This window comes from Amblyraja radiata, chromosome 11 (assembly GCF_010909765.2).
Source record: "Amblyraja radiata isolate CabotCenter1 chromosome 11, sAmbRad1.1.pri, whole genome shotgun sequence".
Taxonomy (NCBI): domain Eukaryota; kingdom Metazoa; phylum Chordata; class Chondrichthyes; order Rajiformes; family Rajidae; genus Amblyraja; species Amblyraja radiata.
The window spans coordinates 54,033,048-54,049,166 of record NC_045966.1 but is presented as its reverse complement, the minus strand read 5'-3'; the positions used below and the strand labels follow the sequence as shown (position 1 = coordinate 54,049,166).

Here is a 16,119-nt window from a genome sequence, read left to right as displayed (position 1 = left end):
GAGTTTAACATCGTGGGAACCTCGTGCGATAAGAGTACGGCATTCGTGGACCACCGTGGACCACCGTGGCGCTAACGGCAGGTAGTCGTGTAACTTGGTCACTCGGGAGAAAATTCAAGAAAGTTTGAATTTCTCCAAGAGTGACTTGTACACTTGTGGTTGAGCATTGCAACATTGTATGAACAAGTGGCCAGTGCGATATCCGTGCGATATCCGTAATAACTCTTGCGGGTACCGTGGGAACTCCTGCGAACGGTGAGTAACTGAGCAGTTTGATTGTCAGTGCTTGTTTTACCTCATTGTTAAATAAATATATTTTTTACTATCAGATTGATGTCTGCAATTCTTCATTAACACATCACTACAAGATGAATGTCTCTAATGTTATAATCCCTCTCATGCTGAAACACAAAATAGTTGAAGGGAGGTGAAATAATCACATTTTCATTCTTTTTCATTTTTGAGTGTTCAGGCACCTCACTTGCTGAGCTATTTTACTCCAGCAGTTTGTGTCTCTTTTTGTCTAAAGCAGTTTCTAAGACTGTAGGAACTCCGCGGGCCAGGCAGCATCTACGGAGGGAAATGGACAGGCGACCCTTTCTTCAGGCTGCCTTATCTCTCTCCCCCCCCCCCCCCCCCCCCCTACTCCCACCCACACACACAAATGCTGGAGAAACTCAGTGGGTGCAGCAGCATCTATGGAACGAAGGAAATAGGCAACGTTTCGGCCCGAAACGTTGCCTACTTCCTTCGCTCCATAGATGCTGCTGCACCCGCTGAGTTTCTCCAGCATTATTGTGTACCTTCGATTTTCCAGCATCTGCAGTTCCTTCTTAAACACAAATGCACCGAGTTCCTCCAGCATTTCGTGTTTTGCTCAGTATTCCAGCATCCGCTGTCTCCCGTGTCTCCAATAAAACAAAACTACTGTCAAAAGGGTGCAGAATAGGGGCAGAGATAGATACATTCCTGATTAGTGTGGCTGTCAGGAGGTTATGGGGAGAAGGCAAGAGAATGTGGTAGAGAGGGAGAGATAGATCAGCCGCGATTGAATGGCGGAGTGGACTTAATGGACTGAATGGCCTAATTTTGCTCCTATAACTAACAAAGATAGTAATTGTTAGGGAAATGTAGTTATTAAAGACGAGGGGGAGCAGAAATGGGCAGTCTGGGATGGCTCGCGAGATACTTGCATAGAGGCACAAACGTTAAAGAAAGGGCAGATAAACAGAGAGGGGGGGGGGGACTTCCCTCAGTGCCCATCTGTTACCATTAATTGGACAGTTCGGTCTGTGAAACGCAACACGCCAGCCCCGACATCCAGCCCGGTGGTCAGTCCTTTGAAGATAGACACCAGTTGCTTGGAGCAACTCAGCCGGACAGGCAGCAAATCTGGAGAGAAGGAACGGGTGGCGTTTCGGGTCGAGAGCCTTCTTCAGACTGAGGTCAATCCCCTGCATGGATAACAGGAGTCCCAGCCAACACGACAATCGCCCGCTGCACAGTCTCGGAGCTTCCACTGCGAAAACGGTGCCTACATTTGAGCACTTATGTAACTGAACCATCCTAACACCAACCACAGAGCATTCCTGAACTACTACCTACCTCATTCGAGACCCTCGGACTATCTTAGATCGTATACTCACTGGCTTTATCGAGTTACAGTGTGGAAACCGGCCCTTCGGCTCAACTTGCCCATACCGGCCAAAATGTCCCATCGAAACTAGTCCCATCTGCCTGCGTCTGGTCCATATCCCTCCCAACCTGTCTTATCCATGTACCTGTCTAAATGTTTCTTAAATGTAGGGATGGACCCAGCCTCAACTACCTCCTCTGGCAGCTTGTTCCATACACCCACCACCCTTTGTGCGAAAATGTTACCCCTCACTCAGATTCCTATTAGATCTTCCCCCCTCACCTTGAACCTATGCCCTCTGGTCCTCGAATCCCCTCTGTGGGCAAAGGACATATATTACCCTGGACTCTGTCTATTTCCCTGCCTGTTCGTCTCATGGTTTTGTACACCTCTCAGCCTCTGTCCCCAGCGTGGAGTTAAGGGCTTGTTTATGGGCGCCCTGGGCTGAGAACTCTGGAGGATGGGTTTTAGACTTTATCGGGAATCGAGATAGACCCCGTAATGCAGGAGCAAAGAATCGCAGACGCTAATCTGCATTGGAAAGACACAATATGCGGGAGTAACTCAGCGCTGAAGAAGAGTCCCGACCCGAAACATCATCTATCCATGTTGTCTAGCGATGCTGCCTGGCCCGCTGAGTTGCTCCAGCGCTTTGTGTCTTTCCACTAGACCTGTAATAAGTCTCGGCTGGGTGTTTACTGGGATCTCTGGTGTTTAATAGACGTCCTGATGTTGTTTTTGATCGGGTTTACTACTGACAGTATTTAATCAGATCCATATTAAATCATTTCCCCTTCACCTTAAACCTATGTAATCTGGTCCTCGATTCGCCTACTCTGGGCAAGAGATTGTGCATCTACCCGATCGATTCCTCGCATGATTTTAAACATTATCTTGCACACAGCGTTGTTCCCTTCACCATGTATACACCATTTATGGCTCGATTGTTACTATTTATTGTCTGTCTACTGACTGGTTAAGGGCTGCTGCATACAGCGCGTCAATGAAAATAACCACCATCCTGTACTCGAAAATACTTAGTATAGGCATGTCTCCAAATGAGCCAATTCAACCAAGGGAGGAATATAGTGTGTGAAAAAACCCAATATAGTGTGTGAAAACAAAGTAACATCATTTGTGCCACGTGATTAACAACACTACAGTTCACGATGTTCATTCAAGATTAACGGGAAAGCTCGGGAGACGGTCAAGTCACTCGCACAAATAACAGAAATGCCGAGTACCGTGGGAACTCTTTATCTACCCCCCGTTATATCATGCGAAACTCGTGCTGGACCACGACCACTTCACTCTGGTGACATCTTGCATCAACTCGCCCCGTGAAAAAGCCCCATCAGATAGAGCTATAGGGGCTAGTGGAATCATGGGATATGGGGACAAGGCAGGCACTGGTTATTGATTGGGGACGATCAGCCATGATCACAATGAATGGCGATGCTGGCTCGAAGGCCGAATGGCCTCCCCCTGCACCTATTTTCTATGTTTCTATCCCTTCAAACTTATCCTATTCACCATCTCCCAGGCACCTTGAAAGATTTACAGATGCAAACATTAAGGTCTCTCTGTTCCAACAGCACCTTTAAAATTATACCCAATAATCCCAAAACTTTAGTCTTGCTAAAATGCATCAGTCCAAAGTTCAATGACACAGTAATACATTGTTGTTTGGCATGCTATCCTGATTAAAAAAACATCCATATGCGATAACAATCAAACCATACACCAGTACAGCATAGTGCAAAGAAAACAAAAAGAGGTTGCAGGATTTAATTACCACACCAGAGAAGGTCTAGATAACTAAAGGTGGAGGCTCAGCAACTGGATAGATTGGGGCAGTGCTGGGAATGGTTGGTGTTGGGAATGCATTCCTTAATTGATGGGATCTATCACAGTCGCTGCCTCAAAAAGGCTGGCAGCATCATCAAGGACCCACACCATCCTGGCCACACACTCAGCTCCCTGCTACCTTCAGGTAGAAGGTACAGGAGCCTGAGGACTGCAATGTCCAGGTTCAGGAATAGCTACTTCCCCACAGCCATCAGGCTATTAAACTCAACTGAAACAAAACTCTGAACATTAATAGACCCTTATCTGTTTGTTTGCACTTGATCTGTTTATTTATTCATGTGTGTATATATTTATATAATGGTATATGGACACACTAATCTGTTCTGTATTCATGCCTACTATATTCTGGCTGCAGATGTTTGGTTTTGCAGGGCAATCGCTCTACAAAGCCTTGAGTGCACTGGGCATAAACGGAGTGGCGAGGAGAAAGGCCATCAAGAACACCACAAAGGCAGCGGAGAAGGCCTCGAGATGGCTCTGGATCAGGAGAGGAGGTGCATGGGGAGGAGCGAATGCCACCTGAACACAAGTCGTGGTCTGATCGAACACAAGTCGTGGTCTGATCAACCACGGCTGGGTCGCCTGGGTGAGGATGTCTGATGTTGAAAGACCCGAAACACCCAATGACCCCAGGTTACATCATTGATGATGTGTTCAGGAGCATCTATCGATGTATTTGTATCAATGTTGTACTGAAGCAAAGCAATAATTTTATTGTCCTATCTGGGACACATGACAATAAACTCTCTTGAATCTTGAATCTTGAATCTAACTTGTCGAAGGTACAAAGCTGCCACAGCCAGACATAAAAACAGCTTTTTTTCCCATGAGTAGTATCTCTACTCAATAACCAAAAATCTGTAGCCTCCTTTTGCTCTCGTATTTTATTTAATTGACATGTTTAATCAATAATGTTTTATTATTAATGTTTAATGTTTTATGTGTAATTCCTAACTGTCATTGTATGTCATGTTGTCACTTGCGGGCGGAGCACCAAGGCAAATTCCTTGTATGTGAATACTTGGCCAATAAACTTATTCATTATTATTAATATTATTAAGTGTCTGATAACAGCGGGGAAGAAGCTGCCATTTGAGTTGTTCTACCGATGATTTCTGATGCACAGGTAACTTCACAGAGATGCAGCCTGATATTCTGAGATACTCCAGCATTTTGTGTCCATAGCACCTTACTATTTTTATGACTGTAAAAGTTTGTTTTTGTTTTTGTTGTGTTGTATTGGCTGCTGGTCTGGTCTCATATTCATTCTAGTAATACATTAAAAGCAATTGGTAGCAGTGTGGTGTAGCAGTTAGTTCTGCTGCCTCACAACTCCAGGGAAGTGAGTTTGACACAGTCCTCTGTAATTAATTGTGTTGAGTTACCATGTTCTCCCTGAGTCCATGTGAGTTGTTGTTGGATATGCAAGTTTCTGCTCACAAGCCAAAGATGCTGGTAGGTTCAATGGCCACTCTAAATTACCCGTTACAGTAGATTTGTAGACAAAACAACATCATAGGAGTTGATGGGCATGTAATGGAGAGAAGGGTGCAGAGATAAAGGTGGCTAGGACCGATGGTACTGTGAACTGGGAGCACGCATGCGTCTAATGGGCTGAATGGCCTCCTTCTTTGAGTAATTAATAAGAATTCCCGAATGAAAATTGTAAGAGATTTGGTAAATTAATTGCAACTGCAAGTCTAGATAAAATAGTGTCTCTAAAGTCTAATGTCAGTTTTGCATTACATTCTCAGAAGCTTATAGACATATAATAGCAAAGTATTGCAAGCTGCTGATTCACTCACAAGCAATTTTAAAAGTGCCTTGATAGCTGGTGCTCAGAATCCAAGCAAACCAGATTTCATCATACAGAAGCAGAGTTTCGCTGAACACATGGGACTTTTCAGCTACAATAACAAGGTATAATTGTGCAGGGATATCCAGTTGGAATATTCAATGGAGCCACAAAACCCTGTAACGTTCAAGGTTCAACATGTATTTCACAGTATTTACACAACATTACTTAACTGAGCAGAGAATAACCTGACAAGTAAATGCTTGGACAACAGTTTGATATCTGATTCAATTATTCTCTACAAAACACAAGCATGCTCTGTTTTTTTTATCTAGTAATCACCGAATAAATCACTCCTAAACAATGACATTGAAATAACTGCCAGGAACTGATTTATTAAAGATGCCACATTTTACAGTAAATAAGCTGAATCCTCTGAGAAACAGACAAAGCCATGGAAATTCATGATCAATGGATTTACAAACTCTCATCAGCTTGCATTTCAGTTTGTGGCTGTTCCATCTAAGGAACAATGGTCTTGATCTTCCTGAGAAATGCCCGATGATTTGCAATAAAATGTCATTATTTACTTTTGAAACAAGAACATTGGGAAGTCCATCAGGGGGTGTAAGTTTTGAACTTCCTGGTAAATTCTCAGCACCTCCTGATGGGATCCCCAATTTTCTGGTCTGTGCTCCGATGTTAGATTCCTCATGGAATCCAGCTGTCAAGCAACAACTTCATATACTTCCTCAGCTGCAGCACAGAGACTTGCTTCAGTTTTTAGTTTGGAGATACACCATAGACATAGGCTCTCCGGCCCACCGAGTCCATGACAGCCATCAATCACCCATTCACATTTGTTTGATGCGATCCCACTTTCACAACCACTCCCTATACACTAGGGGCAATTTTACACAGGCCAGTTAACCTACTTCAGAATGTGGGAGGAAACCAGAGCACTCATAGGAAACCCATGTTTTCACAGGGAGAATATACACACTCCACACACCACACTTTTATAAATAAAATAACCAAGTAATTTAATTATTAAACAATCTTCTTGTGTTTTATTTTAAATAACTTTCAGCATTTGTTTGTAATGTATATAAATAGCACGGACATACAAGAGATAATTTGTAAGTTTGAAAATGACACAAAGTTTGCTGGGGTTGTAGACTGTGAAGAAAGCTATAGATCAGCTACATAAATGGGCAGAGATGTGGCAGGAGGAGTCTTATCTGAGCAAGTGCGAGTTGCTGTACTTGGGGAGGTCAAATAGGAAGGAAAATTGTGCATTAAATGACATGACATTTAACAGTATTCATGTACAGAGATATCTTGTGATCCATGTCCATAACTTCCCAAATGTGGCAACACAAGTGGATGTCATAGCGGTTGAGTTGCTGCCTTACAGCGCTGGAGACCCAGGTTCAACCCCGACTTATCTTTACAGAGTTTGTACCTCCTCACTGTGACTTGCGTGGGTTTTCTCCGAGATCTTCGATTTCCACCCACACTCCTAAGATGTACCGGTTAATTGGCTTGGTATAAATGTAAAATTGTCCCTAGTGTGTGTAGGGTAGTGTTAAGGTAGACACAAAATGCTGGAGTAACTCAGCGGGACAAGCAGCATCTCTGAAGAGAAGGAATGGGTGACATTTCGGGTCGAGACTCTTCTTCAGATAGTGTTAATATGTTAATGCGTTAATGTGATAGGGTAGTGTTAATGTGTGGGGATCACTGGTCGGTGTGGACTTGGTGGGCTGAAAGGCCTGTTTCTGCGCTGTATCTCTAAACTTAACAAGTAGATAGAGTAGTAATGAAGGCATATATTATGCTTCATTGTTCAGGCGTTTGCATTCAGGAGTCGGAATGTAATGATGCAGCTTTATAGGACTTGGGTTAAGTAAAAATTGGAGTATTGCAATGCAAATCTGGTCAAGAGGGTCAAAGTTTAAAAGAGACGTATGGGCAAGTTTTTTTTTCACATAGAGTGGTGAGTACCTGGAATGCACTGACAGGTGAGGTGATAGTAGCATTTAACGGACTTTTGATAAGGCGCATGCATAATTAGGGAATGGAGAGATAAGGATTATTAGCAGGCATGCAAGGTTTGGACTGCGCCATATTTGGCACAGAAATTGTAGGCCGAAGGGCCTGTTCCTATGCTGTACTCTTCTATGTTCGACATTCATTTTTAAAACGGTGTCATTACAGTAGCTGAGAAGAGGCCTATTTAAGACCACTTAATATAAGTGTAAGACTGGCACATATTAGAGCATCACGAAACAATCATGGGCAATTTGATATTCACAGCAATGTCACATTCTGCAATACAGTGTGAAATTTTCTCTGCTCTGCTCACGTTATATCAGCTTTTACTGTCCTTGCTTTCAAGAACTGTACATTCCTATCTTAGATGTTTAAAATCTTTCACCATCTTTAAAAACTTGCTGAAAATAGATTAATTTTTCTTTGAGCTTGCAGCTATTTCTTTGCCCTAGCCTTCCTCAAGTTTGATCACCTAAGTGAAACTCATGTGACACTTGCCTGGGTTAAAGTTTCTATATAAATATGGAGAGTTATTGTTGTGCTGCACATGTTTAACTCAAACCTAATGGAACTGTACTGTTACACTTTGATTTCTGCAGTACTAAGGTTCATATTATTTGCTAAGATCACAACAATTGACTCTCTTTGTACCAATTCCACTCCAGATATTCAGTACATGTTCATTTAAAGCTGAGATATATGGTTTTCTAATTAATATAGGAATCAGGGGCTTTGGCGAAGGGCAGGAATATGGACCCAATGAACGTCAAATATTGAAAGTACATACCACCAGATTCAGGAACTTCTTGCCCATTGTTGGAACTACCAAATGGTCCTCTCATAAGACAAGAGGGTAGTCCCGATCTCTCAATTTGCCCTTGCATTGTTTTAAAATCAGAATTTTCTCTGTAACCCTGGTAATTTTGCATTGCAATACCTGGTGTACTTATGAAACTACGTACTTGATTGCATTCATATGTAGTTTGACTCGACCAGATAGCACGCAAATAAAGGTTGTTCACTCTACACATGACAATAATAAACCAATGCCAAGGTTTATAAGGTCGTGATATCAGATCCTGGTTTATAATTTAAAAAATGAAGTGTTGTAGTAACTCTGTAGGTCAGAGAGAATGTCTGGAGGACATGGATAGACAATATTTCAGGTTGGGACCCTTCTTTAGACAGGTGCAAAGGCTTGTGAGTCTGAAGAAAGGCCCCGACCCAAAATGCTACCTATCCATGTCCCCCAAAGATGCTTCCTGACCCGCTAAGTTACTCCAACATTTTGTGTTGTTTATCTTTCCTCCAATACTAATGTCAATGATTTGGCTAAGGACGCAAAACTTCATATTCCACAGTTTGATGATGGTGCAAAAATAGATGTGTGAAGGGAGGAAGATATACAGAGGCAAGCTGACTAAGTGCATAAGAATATGGCAGATGGAGTGCATTGCAGAAAAATATGGTTATACATTTTGGTGCACAAAACAGAAAAGTGGTCATTTTTCATAGGAAAGAGATAGGGTGGCATTGATGTCAAAAGTCACATTAGACACAAGTCACTGTAGATTGTAAGGGAAAGGTAGATCAACCATGTTTGACTGTGGTAGTAGACTCGATGGACTGAACGGCCTATTTCTGCTCCTATGAATTATGAACTTATGAAATCTGGCTGCAGGTTAAGCAAGGATGGAAACGAAATATTCTAGGGTATTTGAGAAACAGAAAGGACCGTCAAAATGGAAAGGAAATGTTCCCCCAAATGAAGATGAGCTACTTTACAAAATGGCGCTAAAAACAAGAAAACATTAAATAATAGAGTTATCCAGGGCTGAAGGCAGGAGAAACTTACTTGTACAGAGTGTGGTGATTTAAAAAAAAAGCCTTATGCTAGAGGTTTGTGGACGTTTAGGAACTGAGATTGATGGATTTTCAAATTTTAGTGGAATTGTGGAATATCGTGAGATTGTATGGAGCACATCAGCCAAGATCTTGAAGAATGGTAGATGGACACAAAATGCAGGACTAACTGAGTGGGACAAGCAGCATCTCAGGATAGAAGGAATGGATGACATTTTGGGTTGAAATCCTTTTTCAGGCTGGTAGACCCTTCTTCAGACTTCAGACATAAGAATGGTAGACCAGGTCCAAGGTGTTGAGTAGCCGACTCCAGCTCACATTTCTTATACATATAGTTGTTAATTCTCTCGTTAATTATCTAGTTTCTTTACTTTTGCCCTTTTGACCAACATTAAATTGAATGGCTCCACTCCTAGTGTCCATGTTTTTAGCGACAAAGCCTGTAAGCTCTGAAATTCTCAAACCAAGCCTCTCCACCACTCCTTCCTCAAAGAAATTCCCTCAATCTTACCACTTTAAATAAACTTCTGTACATCAGCCCAAATAACTCCTTAGGTCTCCGAGTGCCAAGTTATATTTGATAACCCTGTTCCCTGTTTATGGCACCATATAAATACGTATCAAAGAGAAATGTTGAGGAATTATTTAACTGAATTGTGTGACTTGTGATCATGAGATCACAATACAGGCTTTTCAAAATGAGCCAGACTCTAATCGAACCTGCAAAAGAAATTGCATTGCTGAATTCGCTAGTCCATCAAGATGATGGATGGTGTTCCTGGTTAAGGAACACTTTGTATTTTAGGTAATAAGCACTCTTTACCAGCCGTGATCTTTGGTCACTATTCAAACTGCACCAATGGGATTTTTTTTTTCTCCATTTTCTACATTGTGTGGCTTTTCAAAATTGAAAATGTTAGTTTTTAGGCGGTGCAGGCTTGAACCCACAAGAAGCTTGATTAAAGTAAAATGTATTCTGCACCAAAACATTACCGCAGGCTAAAGAAACCCTTCATTCCATTAGTGCAAATGGGATTCAAACTTAATTAAAGGTTTCATGCCCAATACATCAGATCAATTAAATATGCAACAAAATATTTATGGCTCTGGTGCACGAACAAATGCTATTTTATCCATGTGAATAGTTAATTCTTTTGAGTTTTATTTCTCCCTTTTCTACATCATTAGTTCATAAGCATCAAGCACCAGGACAAGAGACCTGTTTAATTTATGCTGTTGATGTCAAGAGTTCTGGTGTGAGTGCATGGTGTATCAAAGTTCTCAGTCCCCAGTTCACTTATAATCCAGGATGAGTCTCCTGTAAAATGAACAATAACATTTTTGCTGTACATCGTGTGCATCATTTTCAGTTGCTTAGAAATTCTCTCAATTAAATTAAAATGATTAAGTTGTGCTACTCAATATAGATTCATAGAGTCTTACAGTTTGCAAACAAGCCTTTTGGCCCAACTTGCCCACACCGATCAATATGTCCCAGCTACACTAGTCCCACTGCCTGCGAGTGGCCCATATCTCTCCAAACCCGTCCTATCCATATACCCGTCTAACTGTGCCTTAAACATTGCAATAGTACCTGCCTTAACGGCTTCCCCCAGCAACTCGTTCCACCACCCATTTGTGTGAAAAAGTTACCCCTCAGGTTCCTATTTAAGCTTTCCCCCTCACTTTAAACCTATATCCTCTCGTTCTTGATTCCCCTACTCTGGGCAAGAAACTCTGTGCATCTACCCGATCTATTCCTCTCATGATCCTATACACCTCTATAAGATCACATAGAAACATAGAAAATAGGTGCAGGAGTAGGCCATTCGGCCCTTCGAGCCTGCACCGCCATTCAATATGATCATTGCTGATCATCCAACTCAGTATCCCATACTTGCCTTATCTCCATACCCCCGATCCCTTTAGTCACAAGGGCCACATCTAACTCCCTCTTAAATATAGCCAATGAACTGGCCTCAACTACCTTCTGTGGCAAAGAATTCCACAGATTCACCACTCTCTGTGTAAAAAATTATTTTCTCATATCGGTCCAAAAAGACTTCCCTCTTATCCTTAAACTGTGACCCCTTGTTCTGGACTTCCCCAACATCGGGAATAATCTTCCTGCATCTAGCCTGTCCATCCCCTTAAGAATTTTGTAAGTTTCTATAAGATCCCTCCTCAATCTTCTACATTCTAGCGAGTACAAGCCGAGTCTATCCAGTCTTTCTTCCCAGGAATCAGTCTGGTGAACCTTCTCTGTACTCCCTCTATGGCAAGAATGTCTTTCCTCAGATCACCTCTCATCCTCCTGCGTTCAAGGAATAGAGTCCTTGCCTGCTCAACCCCCTTATACCTCAGGCCCACAAGTCCTGGCAACATCCTCGTAAATGATTTAAAAGTTAATAAAAGTTTTAACTAAGACTTACATTTTGAATTCCTTAATTTGACAATCAAGTATAATTAACCTGACTCTAAGCCTCACTCCAAATGATTTACAATGATGTTGCCAGGACTCAAGGGCCTGAGCTATAGAGAAATGTTGGGCAAATTAGGACCCTATTCCTTGGAGGGTAGGAGGCTAAAGGATAATATTTTCAAGGTGTATACAATCACGAGGGGAATTGATAGGATAAATGCACAGAGCCTTTTCCCAGTGTAGGGGAATCAAGACCTGAGGATAAAAGTTTAAGGTAAGAGGGGAAAGGTTTATTAGGAACCTGAGGGACAACCTTTTCACTCAGAGCCTGGTAAGTATATGGAATGAGTTGCTAGAGGATGTAGTTGATAACAACATTTAAAAGACACTTTGACAGATGTATGTGTAGGAAATCTATAGAGGGATATGGACCAAATGTGGATAAATGGTTTAGTTTAGATTAGTTTATTGTCTTGCACGCCGAGGTACAGTAAAAAGCTTTGAGTGCTATCCAGTCAATAGAAAAACTACATGATCACAATCAAGCCATCCACAACATACAGATACAGGATAAAGGGGATAACGTTTAGTGCAAGATAAAGTCCAATTAAAGATAGTTGATAGGGCATCTTGGTTGGCATGAACAGGTTGAGCTGATGGGAATGATCCCATGCAGTACCACTCTATCATTCTCCAAACTGTGACCAATAACTGCAAAATGAACACAACACAAAATGTTCTTGCAATTAGCTGCTAAGGAACATGTACAAAATATTATGTACAATTTACAATCCAGAAACAGGCCATTTGGCCCAGTAGGTACTTATGAACATTTATGAGCCTCTCAACTTTACTCAGCAACATTCTCTGGTATACTTAATCCAGATAAACAAATATTTAACTGAAGAATAGTCTGAATAAGATGGTTAAACAGAAGTGAGCAGTTGCCATTGCAGAATGGGTCAACATCATGCAGTGAAATTATATTCCTCTTTCAATTTATTCCCTTCCCTCCCAATGTATGGAGAAGAGGTTCTGTCACACCAATGAAATGTACTACACAAATGTTTCATGAAACGCATTTAGAAAAGAAAATTGATAGTTTACTTCCCGACTTGCAATGCTGATTGTAATCCACAGAAAAGTAACTTTGGCAGCAGTGTGTAAACATATTTAGAAAGAGCCTTCAGAAAGTTGGAAATAGATTTAGATTCTCATTTCACTTTTTATTAACTTGAGACCATCCAAAATGGGGCTGCTCAGCTACTAGCTCACACTATGATAGTTACCTGCATTTCCCTGTGTGACCACAAATGTATGTGTACTTCATTTAGTAATTCCTCAATCTAGATGTATGCAATCTTGGAAAAGAATTTGTAAATCAAAAAGACTCAATAAAATGCATTGGATTTTTTTTTCACTACAGCGTGTGGAGAGCGGACCACCACGTGTGTTGTCAGACATAGCTTTATGAATTGAAAAATGCATAAGTTCTACGAGCAGAATTAGGCCATTCAGCCCATCAGGTCTACTCCACCATTCAATCATGGCTGATCTTTCGCTCCCTCTCAACCCCATTCACCTGCTTTCTCCCCATAACCACAGACACCAGTACTAATCAAGAATCTGGAGAAAACCCACGTGGTTACAGAGAGAATGTACAAACTATGTACATAAAACACCCATAGTCTGGATGGAACCCTCTGTGCTGCCCTTAATTCATTAAGAGGTATTGCCTTTAAATTTGGTATATTCACATTTTTCCATACTTTTACCTTATTTGCTGCTGTTTTTGCTTCTGTTGTCCAATTATTTTACTTACTACATTACTAATATGTATTGCCATTTTTGTTGTCTGACTATCTTCATATTCCCTCCCCACTACTAATCCTATTTAAACCCATTCAAAACCCCCTTATTAGGATTTAGTCCTGGTCCTGTTGAGGGACAATGCCATAACAAATTTTAAGGTCATCCCTCTCCAAGTAACAATCCCATAGTTCCCAAAATCTAAGTCTGCCCCTCCTTCCTGCACCATCTCTCCAGCTATGTATTCATCTGCCATCCTCCTTGGGGATTTGTTCTGAGATTCCTGCCTGTGTGCTTTCCAGTGCCTTTCCTTGCTCCATAGAAGCTGTTTACAGGACCTCGTCCCTCCTTTCTTTGTCTTTGACACAGATGTCGACCAGGACCTCTGGCTATTACCCTTCCAACTTCAGGGCATGCTGGATCCATTCAGTAACATCCTGGATCCTGGCAGCAAACTACCCTGAAGCATAACTATGGCCATGGAAGAACATGTCTGGCACCTTATCTAAACACTCCATGCCCATTACCACATTTCCTCATGGGTGGATGAGTTTCTTGCTTGACATGCTCTGGTTCTGGCCACCCTCTCACCCCCTCACCATCATCCTCAGCTGTATCCTCAGCTGGTCTAAATGGACTCTGGGGACTCCTAAACTATTTGCCTGCTTCTCCTAGTCCACCTGAGACTGCCATTATTAACCCACACTGATAAATTGACCACCTCTCTAAATGTGTCATCTGCAAAGTTTCCAGCCCTGCGGATACACCTCCAAGTATTTTGCCGGCTCCAAATTCCAGAGTATGAGCTGTTACCATGGGAGACACCTCCTGCTCATGTGATTGTCTTGGTCTCTAGGTCCATTCACAATAACTCACCTGGAACATGTGCACTTTTACTGATAAAACTTTATTAAACTGTACTGCAGAAAACATTGTTAAATAAAAAATCGTATTCATGGCAAAACGACATGAAATAAATATATCAACAAAGAAAATAGTGATGCCAACAGGTCAGGCAGTGTCTGTAGAGATGAGTTGGGTATTGTCAACTCGAAAGGACTTTCCCCACAACATTTACATTTAACAAAAATCACAAGAACACCTAGAGGTGCTGGGATTCCAAAATAGAAACAGAAAATGCTGGAAATACTCATCCGGTCAGGCAGTGTCTGAGGAGAGAGAAACAGAGTTAACAGTTCAGGTGCCAATCTTTTCTTCAGAACTCTGATGAAGGTTCTCAGACCTAAAACATTAACTCTGTTTCTCCTTCTGCGGATGCTGCCTGGCTTGCTGAGTGCTCACATGTAATATCTTGGTCACTGCAGATTATTTAGGAAGAGGTCAAATCTATACACGTAAATCACAACCAAAGGTTTATTCAAATTTGAACAATAACAGCACGGTGGCACAACCATAGAGCTGTTACCTTACAGCGCCAGAGACCCGGGTTCGATCCAGACTGTGGGTGCTGTCTGTACGGAGTTTGTACATTTTGCCTGTGGTTTTTTCCCGGGCGCTCCAGTTTCCTCACGTACACGTTTGTAGATTCATTGGCTTTGATAAAATGGTTCCTAGTGTGAAGATTAGTGCTAGAATAAGGAGATCGCTGGTCGGTGCAGACTCAGTAGCCGAAGGGCCTGTGACCGTGCTGTATCTCAAAACTAAAATACCTCTCTAATGTCAAGCTGGGAACTGCAGGAATATGCAAAGGAGCCCACGGTCGAGCGCATAACCAGCACTTTGTGGCACCATTGTCGGATTCTTGAAATGAAGCAAGTGCTCAGTTTATTCCTGCAGAGAATCTGGTGACAGATGTGCTTTACAGTCACTAAATTAGTAAAAACACAGCGTTGTGCAAATTTACGTACTGTAAACTCCCTCTTCCCCATAATTCAGTCACTGCTGATGCAAAACATTATTTTTAAATTCCCTGTTTGGTCTGATGGCCAAGCACAGTTATTATTTTTTCCCATGGATGCTGGACAGCTTAATTCCTGTTGACTGCTATTATCAATTACCAGTAATATATTATTTTGCTGCTTCACCAACTCCAGATAATAGCTTATTGAAAGGTCTGAAATGAGAAAGACTCCTAGAGACTATAGAGTATTCCCCCTCTAATAGCACACACAAATCATTCATCAAAGTTTAAATTTAGTAGCAAAATGTCACATCAGCTTTCAAAATTGTCTAATTTCTGATGGTGTAGGAAAGAACTGCAGATGCTGGTTTAAATCGAAGGTAGACGCCAAATGCTGGAGTAACTCAGCGGGACAGGCAGCATCTCTGGAGAGAAGGAATGGGTGACGTATTGGGTCGAGACCCTACGAAGGGTCGAGAACTGAAATATCACCCATTCCTTCTCTCCAGAGATGCTGCCTGGCCCGCTGAGTTACTCCAGCATTTTGTGTCTACCTTTAATTTCTGAGGGAATGATTCAGAGCATTCAGTCCCGCTACAGTGTTCTTTCTTTGCAGTACACTATGGAAGTGTTGCCCTTGAACAAAGCTAACAAAATATCTAAAGTACTAGAGTACTCTGGAGTACTAAAACGATGAGCATCTTGAACAATAGAGAGAACAACTTTAGAGAGATTTATTTCATAGTCAATGTTTCATATTTATTGATGTGTCTCAGTAGAATGTGAAAATGCCCAACATTTTAATGGAA

The 16,119-nt window shown here is 41.7% G+C and overlaps 1 protein-coding gene across 6 annotated transcripts in view; it reads right to left on the bottom strand.

The window, feature by feature from the left end:
- jakmip2 (janus kinase and microtubule interacting protein 2) overlaps nt 1-16,119 on the bottom strand; it is a 209,158-nt gene that overhangs the window by 98,193 nt on the left and 94,846 nt on the right. The window contains exon 1 of one of the 6 annotated variants that reach the window (XM_033029940.1): nt 5,311-5,397. The exons of the other annotated variants lie outside the window; for them this stretch is intronic. The gene's annotated coding sequence lies outside the window, so the exon portion shown is untranslated. Of the gene's footprint in view, nt 1-5,310; nt 5,398-16,119 lie in introns of those variants that run through there. 6 annotated transcript variants of the gene reach the window in all.